Source organism: Camponotus vicinus, unplaced genomic scaffold (assembly GCF_025532165.1).
Source record: "Camponotus vicinus isolate PSW18456_S1 unplaced genomic scaffold, iyCamVici1.0 SCAF_4, whole genome shotgun sequence".
Taxonomy (NCBI): domain Eukaryota; kingdom Metazoa; phylum Arthropoda; class Insecta; order Hymenoptera; family Formicidae; genus Camponotus; species Camponotus vicinus.
The window spans coordinates 23501452-23515084 of record NW_028141976.1 but is presented as its reverse complement, the minus strand read 5'-3'; the positions used below and the strand labels follow the sequence as shown (position 1 = coordinate 23515084).

Below are 13633 nucleotides of genomic sequence, written 5' to 3'. Positions count from 1 at the left end.
ACTTTTGTCTAAAACATTTTTCTCTATCTTGCTTATTTTTCGAGTTATTTGGCTGCCTAAGTTAAAATGGGTCACCCTGTATATATATATATATATCGACGATATGACCGGTATTTGAAGCATCAGTCGAATCGCCATGTATTTAAATTTCTCCGACGAAATACGCCAATTAACTATAAAATTATCGCGATGAGTCCAGATTGCATTGAAATACCTGACACGTTATTGGACGAGTGCATCGCGCAGCGATCTATTATTTCGGAAAGTGAGTAAAATCACCATAAATCTCGAGGCTCTAAATAAACGTCTCTATTTGTATGTCCGTCTCTCCATTTCGCTCGCCATCGGCGCTTCCGGAGAAGTTAAAGGTATCGCCTCGGTCGTGCGTCTCTCTCTATTTCGCCAAGCGTTGCGAAGCGGAACGATAGGTTTCGAAACCCCCAGCGTACTCGCTGAAACGGATTTCGCCGGCTAGGCAGTCGACGAAAGACCTCCTCGGCGTCGCGACGACACCGACGGCTCGCGAATGCGAGGCCGATGATTAATGATCGCGCCTTTGATATATCGCTGTCATTTTTCACGCATAGATGGGATCCGTTGATATTCCCTTCGTCGCGCACGACGTACTCGCCCAGCTACACGGCCGTCGTGCATTTTCCCGAGACGACCGGCGCGGCAAAAACTCGACAACTGCATTATTATACGATGAGAAGGGGACGCGAGGGGATAAAGAGAGAAACACAGAAAGAGGGAATGGAAATCTGCCGTTACAGATACGCGTTTTGGTGATCCGCAAAAAATCGTAAGCGCGGACTCTCGCTAACGTATCAATGTTATCGGCTTGCCGGCTCGCAACTTTTCATCGCGCGTCTCGCAATGGCCGAGGATTTACGTTCGACACCCCACCGGAGTTGAATTCATTCTCGCGCTGGCCGAAGGGAAGTACGTAAATACGCCGATTTCAACGGCGAGATATTCGTCCGGATAAGGACGACGGTGGCGCTCGCAAGTTTTGCAGGATCCTCCGGTCGCGCGAGCGACATGATGTAAAGAGTACGTGATGTACTCGCGCTACTATCGTTGCGAGCGCATTCTATTCGGCGAGTTTCCGAAAACGATCCATTTTCGTACGGAATTTCTATCGACGCTGGAAATACACGTCCAAACTGCATTCGCGTTCGGTCTGAATAATTGAAGCACGCGACAGTTAATCTATTGTCGATGTCAGAATAGAATTTCATTGAATCTAATTAAGCCGAAGTAGAGTTTAGTATACTTGTCGGAATGTAGCGTATAAAAGAAGAGGAAGAGTAATGGTAAGGAGATTAAAATGTAGTGGTTTAATTTTTTATTTTTGGACTTAAAATGCCAGTTTAAGCTATACAGAGAAGTAAACTTTTTTATGCACGTTTGCGCCGGCAATCGTGCAGTCTGTAGAAAACGGGGAAATTTCGCCTTGAATTTCTGCAAACGCCGCGGCGCATCGTCCGCAACGTGAAAGGGGAACGCGGGGAAAAGAGAAGGACGCGGAATCGCGGCAACGATGCGAGTGGCAAGCTCAAAAACAAGTTCGCAACTTTGGCGAATCGGAGGAAGGGGCGACTCTTGTCTCGGCACGGTACGTGACTCGGCTTGCGGCGAATTATTAAATTGCCTCGTAATTGAATCTGACCGGCTTTTGACCATGTAGATGCAGTTCGTGGTTACTTGCGTGCTGCAGTTCCGTTCCCACATGTGGAAGCATTAGCGCGGAAATTATGGAGAGAATCCGGGAGGAGTTCCATTCGCCGCGCTACACGGTATCGCGTCGATTATTCTCGCACGAAGGGTGACGCGGCGTCAATATATAAATTCACAATCGCGAAGCCGCTTGGAAATGTGATATAATGCGTTAAGCGGTTTACTGGAACATAATTTTACATTTAATTTTTATACTTACATCTTGCAATTATATCTCACGTTTCAAAAATTTCTAAGGAAATGATTATCTCTTATGCACATATTTATCATATATATATACATATTGCTTTTTTTCGGTCAAATTGAAATTATAAGATACAGAGTTCGTATCGCTTATCGCATACGTTAGCATCTCATTATTAGATTATGCACTCTTAGCTACCGATAGTCTCAGCGATATTTGGAGCACAAAGAAAGCGGAAATAATGTCGGCAAAATTTGGTTCGCCATGGAGTGGTCGTAGAAGGAGATTGAAGTTTAAAGGAGAGCCAGCTGTGGCGAAGCTAGGCTCGGGAATATTAGGTTTATCGTTTCCACGAGAGGAGAACCGTTGAAGCGGCACAACCGTAGGAGAGGCCCGGAGGGACGGAAGGTGACTCTTTTCCATCGCCGCGAGATTGAATAATTCAAAAGCGTCTTGCCCAGCGATTTTCAAACGGCGAGCGCGCCCACTTCCGCCTGCAAACGCAATCCCTGCTCTAATTCCGCGTCTCCGAATAAATGCATACTATTAACGTGAAGGAGAGATGCCGGAAGGCGCGCAGAGGAGGGAGCTACGCTTTTACGTTAAGAGAGTCATGTGTCTCTCCCTCAGCCTCTTTAGCAGGTCGGGAAAGGGATTTCTCTCGCTGATCTCGATATTCATCGACGATCGTACGTTCGCAGCGAGACTGCGAGAATGAGAATTGAAAGTAAGTCGGCTCTCTTATACGTGACCGTTCGCATAATTTTGCCGATACTTAGTTTCTCGCAAAACATCGGAACGATTCGTTCGACGAGTCAGCCGTTTCATCGTTCATCGGCATCTTAATGATCGTGGAAAGACTGTAGAGACTGTCCAAGTTCGCGCATCACGCGGTACGTCAATCCGCCGCAACGAAGAAAAATCGCCGGTAAAAGTCCACGGGTCGTCCCGTAACTTCCACTTCGATTTTCCTCGCGCGCCTCTGTCATTTATTAAGATCGACGCTTTAAAAGCGGTCCGGTGCAGGGGCTCTCTCGGTCGAGTCGAGCGTTGCCATAAACCCGTCATCGAGGTTGTCACTTCCGGCCCGGGAGTGGCGTTAAAAGGGCGCGGAGGGGCGCTCGCGGGGCACGTCGCGAAGTCGGTCGACGTCTCAAAGTGATTTCAATGTGTCGTTAAAAGGGGAGAAAAAAATGGGAGGAAGGAGAGAAGAGACGCGAAAGCGAAGAGGTGAACGCGGAAGGAAATATTCGAATGACGATGACAACGACGATGACGACATTTTGCGCGCCGCGGTAATGGCGCCGTTCTATCACGATTATCGAGCCGCGATTCTGCATGCGACAAGGCGTCGTTACTCCTCCCTTCGGCACTTCTGTCCTACCCTTCCCCACCTTCTCGTACTCCTTTCTCACCTTCGCCACCTAAGCTACCCTTCCGCAGGGCTCTGCCATCCTTACGACGACAATCACCACACCATCCCCGGCCTTTGCTCACTCGCTTGCTCTTCTTCTCCCCGCATTCCTCGCCAAGTCCCTTCATTCCGCGTTGCCACTTGACGCTCTTCTGTCTAGCGAGGGTGGCTGCATCCGCAACACTCAAAAATTTCCGACTCGCCTGTCGGCATAAATGCATGCATATGTACCCGCCACTGCATGTATAAGGATTTCTATGCACTGTTCGGCGCGCCAGACGACCCCTTAGACGTCACTCGTCGAGATTTCTAGCGTTATTTTCTTCCTTCCTTCGAGGCTCGCTTGGATCATAATTTTAAACGCCTTTGAATGAATAAAAATATCTTCTCTTCATTCACTTATTGCGCTGATAATATCGTCGAATCGATTAAACGGAGATGCAGAATAGTACTTGTAAAAGGGAGATTGAGGAATATTTTATATTTGTCTACTTTTAGACAAAATTTCGTATCGCGACAGAGCTTTATACATAGAAACTCGAATATCATATTTCACAAGTTCGCGCGGCTGCTGTCTCGTACGTGAAAGGGTGTTGATTGGAACGTGGCGCACCTGCAATGGTCTCGTTCGTCAGGAGCGCTATATTCTGAATTTCGCGCTCTACCAAAGAGTTTGGGAGAAGGTAAAACGAGGGTGCGAGAAGATGGAAAATTACTCGCTCTGTCATTCGCGCGTCGCATCGAGCGAGAATTATGCAATTAGTCGACGCGACGGCTCGCAATTATCATAATTACGCGATGTAATTGTATTACTCGTAATTTATCATGCGCAGTGTCTAATCTTGCGGAGAGAAAATGTTTTAAATATAAAAATGGAGGAGATAGAAGGATGGCGGTGTCGAAAAAAGAATCTGTCTCCCTTTTTACAACTTTACATTGTACGCACGCCTTCAAGAAAAAACAACGCAAGCAAGATGTTCCATGCTCCGAGTACCATGCACAATAGAATTGGCCTCATTCGCACGAGAAATAAACGCGAGAGGAAGTCTTGTAAGAGAGGCGTACGCGAAGAATACACGGACGATAGCGTGATGCAAAAAACGCAGATCTAGCACGTGCGTGATAAATTCAGTAACAGTACGATAATACGGATGCAAATGTGAGAAATGTGCAAGATTCGTTTCTATTTTCGCGTGAATAATAATATTGGGTTAATTTGCAACGCTAAGTTAATTTTTGAATGTACGAGATGAGAATGTAATGAGAGCTGAAATAATCGGAAGTAGGATGAATCACGAGAGGGATCGTGAGGGAAAATGTAACGATATCCGACAATGTGAGAGAAGCGGTTGAGAGAAGATTGGCGAATATCGTCGAGGAAAAGATCGAAGGTTAGACGGAAAGAGATTACGTTATGTTAGCCGCATGGGAAGTTCATGAAACGTTGTCTGGATGTGTCGGATAGTTGACCGCGGTCCTTTCTTTATATTAGGCCCATAAAAGCAGCGAGCCGGAGAGTGTATATGGCGGCGATTGCCGCATCTCTCTCATCTCTTGCTTTCCCTCTCTGTGCTTCCAGCAGTCGGCGAAGCGAAGCTTTTACGGCAGAGCAAACGGGAATGCGATTAATGGATCTCCACTTGCTAACGGAGTGATTTGTCGCGTGCGGAAGATTTACAGAAGATCGATCGTTCCAAGCATTCGCGACATCGTTTTTGCGTGGCTCTGATTCATTTACTGTCAGATATCTATCGTGAATGAAAGAAAAAAATGCATTCTTGTTGAATCTAGAATAATTATGTTTTGTTAAATTATTTTTGAATTTGATATTACAATTTTCGTATTGATTCTCTTTACGAGAAAAAAATTAAAAACTTAACAAAGTAAAAAAAGAGATGCACGAATACTTTCATTCGATAAAGTTACTTGTTATATTTTATCAAGATTAAAGGATAATCTGCATTAAAGATTTAGAATAGAGTACGTAGAGTCGAAAACTAAATAAGAAAAACGGGAAATAGGTTTAAATAAATTTTGCATTTTTGTTTATGTGAAAGGAAACAGAACGAGACATTAAAATGAAACATAGAAATAATCCGAAATAAATCAGGAAAAAGAAGAAATCCAGACTGAAAAGAAGCGCGTTGATGGTGCAAGTGACGTTCGAAGACCGTCCGCTGCCGACAAAGCAAAGGAAGAGGAAGAAGAGAGCGTGTAAAGGACGCCGTTACTGGCAACCCGCGAACGGAACACACGAACGGATGGACGGACGGAAAAAGTGGATAGGAGGTAGCCAAGGGGTGCCAGGAGGTTGGGAAGGGCGGCAAAATAGCGCGCTTTGTGTGGCGAGTGAGACGCCAGTCTTTATGACGCTACTCGGCCATAATAACGACGCCCATTGCATTGTGCTTCATGTAAAGCGCACCCTGACCAGTAGACCCGGACTGAAATCGGCCTTGGCGCAGCGCCGCCAGAAACTCGCGAGCGTTTCCCCCTCTCCCTTTTCCTCCCTTAGCCGCTCTCTCCATCTTCTCGTATGCTCTTCTGCCTCGCGGTCTTCTTTCTTTCATCGCGCCATAATATACTGATGTACGATAAAGAAACGAATATTTTGTATAGCTTTTTTAAATGGACCGATGCGAATTCTTCCTCGATACGAAGTCTAGGATGTGTCTATAGAAGGAATTGGGGATTCTTTATCGTGACAATTATTTTGTGACACGACGATCTTTTTGAATTTCTGTTGGATGCTGAGTTTTTAAAAAAAATCAGATGAAAGCGATTGTCTTTATGAATTTAATTGACTAATTCGATTGTAATTCGCTCAATCAATTCGCAATTCCTATAAACATGTCATAAAAACGTATTTAAAATTATACTCTGAGATACATTCTCGGTGCATTCAAATGTATAGCTTCTGCTCCTAGACTTTGCGCACGTAATCCAGTATTCGATCGTGTACAATTTCTTGGTAGCGCATCGCTAGTCGTTTTCTTTGTGGGATCAAGTGATATCTGACGATGTCGATAGAAAGAAAAAATCATAGCAAGCGAATAACGATGAGAAATGTCGAGAGGACTTTTCGCAAAATATGATTAGCGATACAAAAAGTATCTAAACGTGTTGAACATCTTTTTAAAGATTATATAAGAAATTGAAGACATTTATTCGTTATGCGACTTTCGAACATTTATTGTTAGTAGCAAATCTTTCTTTTCTTCTCTTCTTTTTCTTTAATAAATGTGAAAACTTTGGCGAATAATAATTGAATTCAACGTTGAAGAAGTTTTTCGATGAAGAATGCAAACGACAACGTTATGGAAGCGAGCGTTATTACTTTTGGCTTTTCTATACCCGATAGATTGGTGCTCCAGAACTTGCTACCGCTTTGATACGATGAAATGAGCGGGATAACGGAAATAGGTCGAAGAACACCCGGTAGCAGAGGGGCACGTTCTGGTTTTGATAGTTATGATTGCGGCGGTGGCACGCCCCTCTTCTAGTCGGATGAGCTGCCGCCTGCTGAGTGTCATCCGTTTCCTATGGTAGTATCCGTCTACAAACGTCTCTGTACCTCTGTTACAAGCTTCATCTCTATTAAAGGTTTTTTGTGAACAGGCTTTCAAATTTGCTCTTCGCAATTCACTAATTATCTTCCTGATCAAAGCAGTGGTATAGCAAAAATATTTGGATCGAAGATCTCGTAAAGCGCAAGTTAATTATGGTCATTCAGTGCATAAAACGATAATGAAGTAACTTTCGAAGCAAGAGCCTCGTAAATTTTTCGCTCGATCCCATCGGGAAAACAGATTTTAAATGGATGCTCTCCCTTTTTCAAACCACAGCTATTACCGCGAACTCTTTTAAATGAATTTGTTGCTCCTCCGAGCCATTTCTTATCCCGCTTGTTCTCTCATCGACCTCAGCGGATGATAATGTAGTCGGATGACGCGCCAGTGTTTTTAGGCGTGAGTTACTGCCGCTTTCGTAGCCGTCTGATTTACATTTATTGCACCGTTTACGTAATGGCGCCGCTACATTTTCCGTTATTCCAACTAATTATATTCCCATTCGAGTATAAAATAGTGCCGGACGTTTGAACGTTTCTACGTGCAGTTGAGATATTCGGTCACCAGTCAATTCTCATAACGCCGCACGTCGACAATTTATTTGTTGGTAATTGGCATCATTATTATGCGCTATACACGGGATATGAAATGGCGAAATACGAGAACAGAATACGAGATGTATACTATCATATATATAGTATATATACAAATATGTAAAATAAAATATACCGGGAACAATCTGATTTCTCATTTGTTTTTATATCATTTTATTCGAATAACGTGAGCATCCATAATATGATTGCAAAGCTAAATCAATCTCCCGTATCAGTCATTTATATAAGCACGCGGCTTGCGAGATTAATAATTTTTCTCGCGAATTGGATCATCGGCGGATCGATAGGAGCGTTATATGCGCGGCGAAGCCAATTTTGAAGCGATTGTATAAATTGCATCGTTACGGAATTCGATAAGTGCAGGTTTCGCCTGAGAACTCACACGGCGCGCCCACATCACGGACGATAATTCTCGCGGGCTACAGCTAATTGCGATTAGGTCAAGAGAGTGAAGCTTCCCGACGGAGACTTCGGGGTTACGTAATCAGAACTACGGAATGATCTTATTCCGGATGGAAGCCGCAGCTTCCTCTGGTGGTCGGGGACCATCGTCTGGGTACGAGCTTCGCTGCCTCAGCAGGTCCGCGGTTAATTGCCCCCGTTTGTTATGATTATGCGAACGATATATCTTTTTTATTGTCATTTTCCAGTCGAAATGACGGTTGTCCTTCTTGCTGGCTTACGTCTGCGTATTCCTCGAATCAGCCGCGTATATTTCCCGGTCGGATTTCTGCTTAATGTCCGATAAAGATCAGTAACGGGATCACTCACTTAGATTATCTCGATTCACTGCGGACAATGTATATACAGGGTGACCCATTTTATCTTAGGCAGCCAAATAACTCGAAAAATAAGCAAGATAGAGAAAAATGTTTTAGACAAAAGTTGTATGGTTTCGAGGGGGCCATAAGATGGTATCATTGGTTTGACCTTGAAGAGTCATTTGAAGGTCACGTGAAGGTCACTTCAATTTTTTTAAATGGAACATCCTATATATTTTTGTACATTCTTGTAGCTCATCTCGAGAGCTTTCCAAAACACTATAATTAAGTACATTTTCGTTAAGTACTTTTTGAGTTATGAGGCTTGAAATAATTTCTTAATTTTACATAAACCGTAAAATATCTTGTAAAATATTCATTTTTCGATTACCTTACCTTAATAGTTTTATGTACAAAATAATGAGAGGAATCAATTGGTGTAAAGAAAACACATAGTTGTTTCGAAGAAAAAATATGTAATTTGCAATTAACAATTCCATATTTTTTCTTAAAAACAACTATGTGTTTTCTTTACACCAATTGATTCCTCTCATTATTTTGTACATAAAAGTATTAAGGTAAGATAATCGAAAAATGAATATTTTACAAGATATTTTACGGTTTATGTAAAATTAAGAAATTATTTCAAGCATCATAACTCAAAAAGTACTTAACGGAAAGGTACTTAATTATAGTGTTTTGGAAAGCTCTCGAAATAAGCTACAAGAATGTACAAAAATATATAGGGTATTCCATTTAAAAAAATTGAAGTGACCTTCACGTGACCTTCAAATGACTCTTCAAGGTCAAACCAATGATACCATCTTATGGCCCCCTCGAAACCATACAACTTTTGTCTAAAACATTTTTCTCTATCTTGCTTATTTTTCGAGTTATTTGGCTGCCTAAGTTAAAATGGGTCACCCTGTATACATATATCAGAGTCGAAATTTGCACCGAGTAATACAAATTTTTCTCGATCGATCGATCGTGCGAACTTTTATTATCAGGATATTAACGTAAACTCTTTTCAATTCGAAGGGTTCGTCAATATTTATAGATGCATAATTGCAATGCCCTATAATTTTATTATGGGAAAATCTCACCCAAGTGTTTTAATTTATATTAAGTCATATAAAGTCAAAGGTCATGAAAAATAAAGTTAAAGGTTACAAAAAAATGGCGATTTAGAAATGAGCGTTATATTGCCATGTGAGAGATGTTTAATTGTGATGTCACTGTTATGTGTAGTGACAGGTTTTATACGTTTCAATCGCTGCGCGATTTATTTCGCGATTCTTTTTTTTTCGTGAAGCAAGCCAATAGCGCGACGATACGTCATTTCAAGTACCGCCATTATTTACCGGATCGTGGCCGATTTTTTCAGCCGAATGTCAGCTTCCTGTCGGACAAAGGCGACGTTGCTAGAGCATGATGCTGAGGGGTTGGGATAAAATTCGGCGCCGCGAAGCGGCAAAGCGGCGACTCGAAACGCGTCGAATTTCCTCTTTCAATTTCGCAGGTACTATTCAATTTCCCGGGCCCGCGGCTAAGGAACGTTTAGATATTTCTCTCCTTTTTTTCTGTCTCGCCATCCTCTTTCTTCCCTCCGTATAGCCTTGTGATTGCTGCTCGCAATCTCTCCCTTCCTCTCTTTCAGGCACAAGTGGCCAGACTGGCCCGAAGCGAGGAGAAATGGTCTTGCCACGAGTAACGTAGTTAGGCGAATGCGTGGCCAATGAGCCGTTTTGTCCCCGACCCCTCACGGCTTATTTTTCATTCTTTCTCCAGACGAACAGCGCCCTTCGTTTTCCCCCGTCGTCTTTGTTTCTCTTTCCGTTTCCGCGATCCCCTTCTTGCGGCCGTTGTTCCTCGTTTTTGCTAACTTTCTGCCTTCGTACTCGGGGCCCGATTACCGTGATTTCCTCCTCTACGATTTTCTAAGATTAAGTGGGGAGCTTTCGAAAGCTTTCTAGTCGATGGAGCTGTCAGATACGCTGAGTATAACCTTAATTCAATCTTTCTTTTTTTATGAAGATATTTATTTTTTACGACCACAAAGTATCACGTCATACAATAGGAAAAAAAACATATGTACGATAAAGCTAGTGCAGGTTATGCGCTTATTCGTGATTCGTGATATGAATAATATAAAGAAATTTGTTTGGTTGAATCTTTGGCGAATCTTTTTTTATTATTCTAAATTATAGATGAGTCGCAAATATTGTCAATTTAAGAGTACATTTGCCAAGAGGAAAACTTGTATTCACGATTTGTGTGAATATAGAAGATAATTTTGGAATCGAGCCACTATGTGTGTATATGAAACTGGCATGTCATTTCATCAAAAACTCAAATAATCTAGCTCATATTTTTAGTAGTTTTATATTTCTTAATGATTTAAACAAATAATTGTGGCCATTAAACCAAAGAAAATGTCACAAACTGAGATGCCAAGTTCGCAGCGTCTCACTTTTTTTTTATTTAATTTTTTTTATTTAACCATAGAACTATTTGTTTAAACTATTAACAATTATAGAAAAATTTTGAAAATATAAAGCTACTCTTAATTATTTATGAGTTTTCGTAAAATGATACACTAACTTTACGCACAGCCACCATCGGTATTTCGCCTCAAATGGATCACCCTCTCGCTCTGAAACGCTAATTGATTAAGATTTCTTCGCGGAGACCGGATGGGGAGTCGGGTGCACTAATGAAATTAACGCTCGTCTACCTGGCCGCGATCGATACAGGCCTTTAATCAGTAATCCCTTCGGCCCGTCCTCTTCGACTCTCGTCGGTTTTCCGGTGGATCGACGTTTGGAGTGCATCGAAGCCGAAAAGTTCTTTCCCGCCGGTACACGTCGGGGGAGTCTTTTCAGATGGTAGAGGGGCGCGACGCTCGGGAAAGTAAATAATGATTAGGACGATTTGTATTTTTACATCGTGCCTGATTTCTCTGTTGGGTAAATATTGCGAGTTTTCTTAAGACCGTACTTCTGTTCGCCTCCGCTCCTTTTTGCTCGGCCCGATTCACTCACCCTTGGCATCAGCTTTTACGAAGAGGAGCGTATTCTTGCTGTATAGTCTAGTAAGGGAATCAAAATTTTTATATAACGGTTTATAATATTTCTGTGTAGCTCTATGTCATTTATAACTTATTCGTAAAATTTCTAATACGATTAAATAATATTATTATTATTTAGTATATTATAATAATTGATATTTCTATAGTTAACTATTAACTGTTTGCAAATATTTATGAAAAGCTTGATCTTTGTGATATCAAGAGATATCTTTTTTTCTTTAGACACCACAATTCTAAATATCCGTACGTTCAGTTGTACATTACGATTTCAAGATATATTCGAGAGAATTCAGTGAATAAATCAATAATGTCAATCAAGTTCTCTCACGAAGCAAATGGCGAAATGTTTCGCGACACCGAAACAAAAGTCACCGTACACATTCCAAATCTAGTCGTTCGACATTCGTTCGGACAGAAAATAAAAGGGAGAACACATTTATCGAGCCTACTCTCGGACGGTATTGTGCAATATCGCGAACTGATAGGTACGGATAATTTTTTTTTTAATCGAACGATTTTTGGCTTACACGTTCGTAAAATCGTCGATGAAACGATCTATAGACGCGATACTTCAATGTCGTTGAAGTGGAAACAGTTGTAACGTGTCGAGTAGGCACGTTTCCGTACACCGCGATGAAACCAATGGAATGGCGGATACGCTTCAGTCGTTTGCATTTTCCCGTGTTCATACTCGGCCACGGCTTATACGAAAAAAAAAATGTTTACTATAGATCTCTCTTTTCTCCCGCGTGACATCGATTTATCAGTAATATATTTTTCTATTAATTATTATTATGTTTTCATTAATATATTTGGTTCGGAGACATTTTAATTTAATGTAATATCTCATTGTATCAGTTCTTAAATTAGATTTTTATATCAATTCTTGATGTTATATTGGCATTATTTTACGCAGCTTTAATTCTCCTCCCATTATCTACAGGAACCCGTTGATATATTTTCTCGATCTCTCATTTGAACTTATTAAAATTTCATTCACGAAGAACGATAGTCGCGCGACGCGACGTCCATTTGCACCCATTTGTATTTCGAACCCGAAACGCGATCCTCCTTTATACGAGTAGGGTCGCGGCGGTGGCGGCGGCGACGGCGTGAACTTCTCTCGAGCTACAAATTAGGTGCTAAATGGCGCGAAACGGTTCGTTGCAGTACTCGGGAGGATATTGCAGCGATGTATCGCATTACCGGGACACGATTCTACTCCGGGCACGGTCGTTGGCATGGTCGCTGCCATCGCCATCGCAGCCGTCTCGAGGGCAGAGAGGAAGAAGAAGGAGAAGAAGAAGAAGAAGAACATCAGGATGGAAAGGGCGATGGAAATCCAGGATCGTAGAATTACGAACGCTTGTCGGCCGAGTTTCGTCGCCGGCGCGTTAACGGCTAACTCGAAGCTACGTTAAATTAAACAGAGGGGAGATAAGTTTGGACGTGTCGCTAACTTTACTTCTCTCGAATCCCCCCACCGGTATCGCGTCGTCCTTCTTGCGCCCCTGCCGTTACAATCCGGTAACGCTTTCACGAGAAATCTCGGGTACTGATTTTCGGTGGCTACGCCGTAAATGCGGCAGCGCCGTGCTGTCTGGCTGGCTGGGACTTGCTGCTGTCAGCAGAAATTAATTTTACAATCGACTCTGTTCGAGGAATACACGACCGTATTCCTCGGGTCGGTTTGAAAATAGAAGCCTCATTTGCGAGTGTCAAATTTGCGCGCATTCGGATCTTATTTTGGGAGAAAAAGCGTTTAAGTTTTAAAAATTCACCCTCCGTCGCGAATAAAATATTATCTCGGAGTGTTATTGGACACGGATCGTGGTTATCCGTTCGATATAGCGAGATTTATTTACGGTCACCTCGCATAAAGATCGCTCGACCACTGAAAAAAATTTGGTAAGTGCATCCGGGATAAGAGTCGAGGCGAAGATATTCACCGACGCGGCTTATGTGACATTTTACACAGGGAGCGCCAGACAGACGGGATGTTCGCAGTGTAAAGGGGAGGGTAATCGGGGACCGAGAAGAGACTCCGTATTTTATCTAAATGATGTCAAAGGGGAACCGCGCCGCATTTGGAGTCGGGTCGGGTCGTAGCCCTTAGCATCCACCAGCCTCTTTCTATCTCCATCGCCTCGCTCTTTATTCCGTCTCCCCCGCTCCCATTCCACGCGACCTTTGCCCTTTCCCTCTCGCTCTATCGAATGATACGAGCGGAGAAGAGCAGCGCTTCAAACTCGCGGAGATC

At 42.6% G+C, this 13633-nt stretch overlaps 1 protein-coding gene across 3 annotated transcripts in view; it reads left to right on the top strand.

Annotated features, from left to right (window-relative positions):
* Sema2a (Semaphorin 2a) overlaps positions 1–13633 on the top strand; it is a 345146-nt gene that overhangs the window by 138092 nt on the left and 193421 nt on the right. The gene's annotated exons all lie outside the window — the stretch shown is intronic.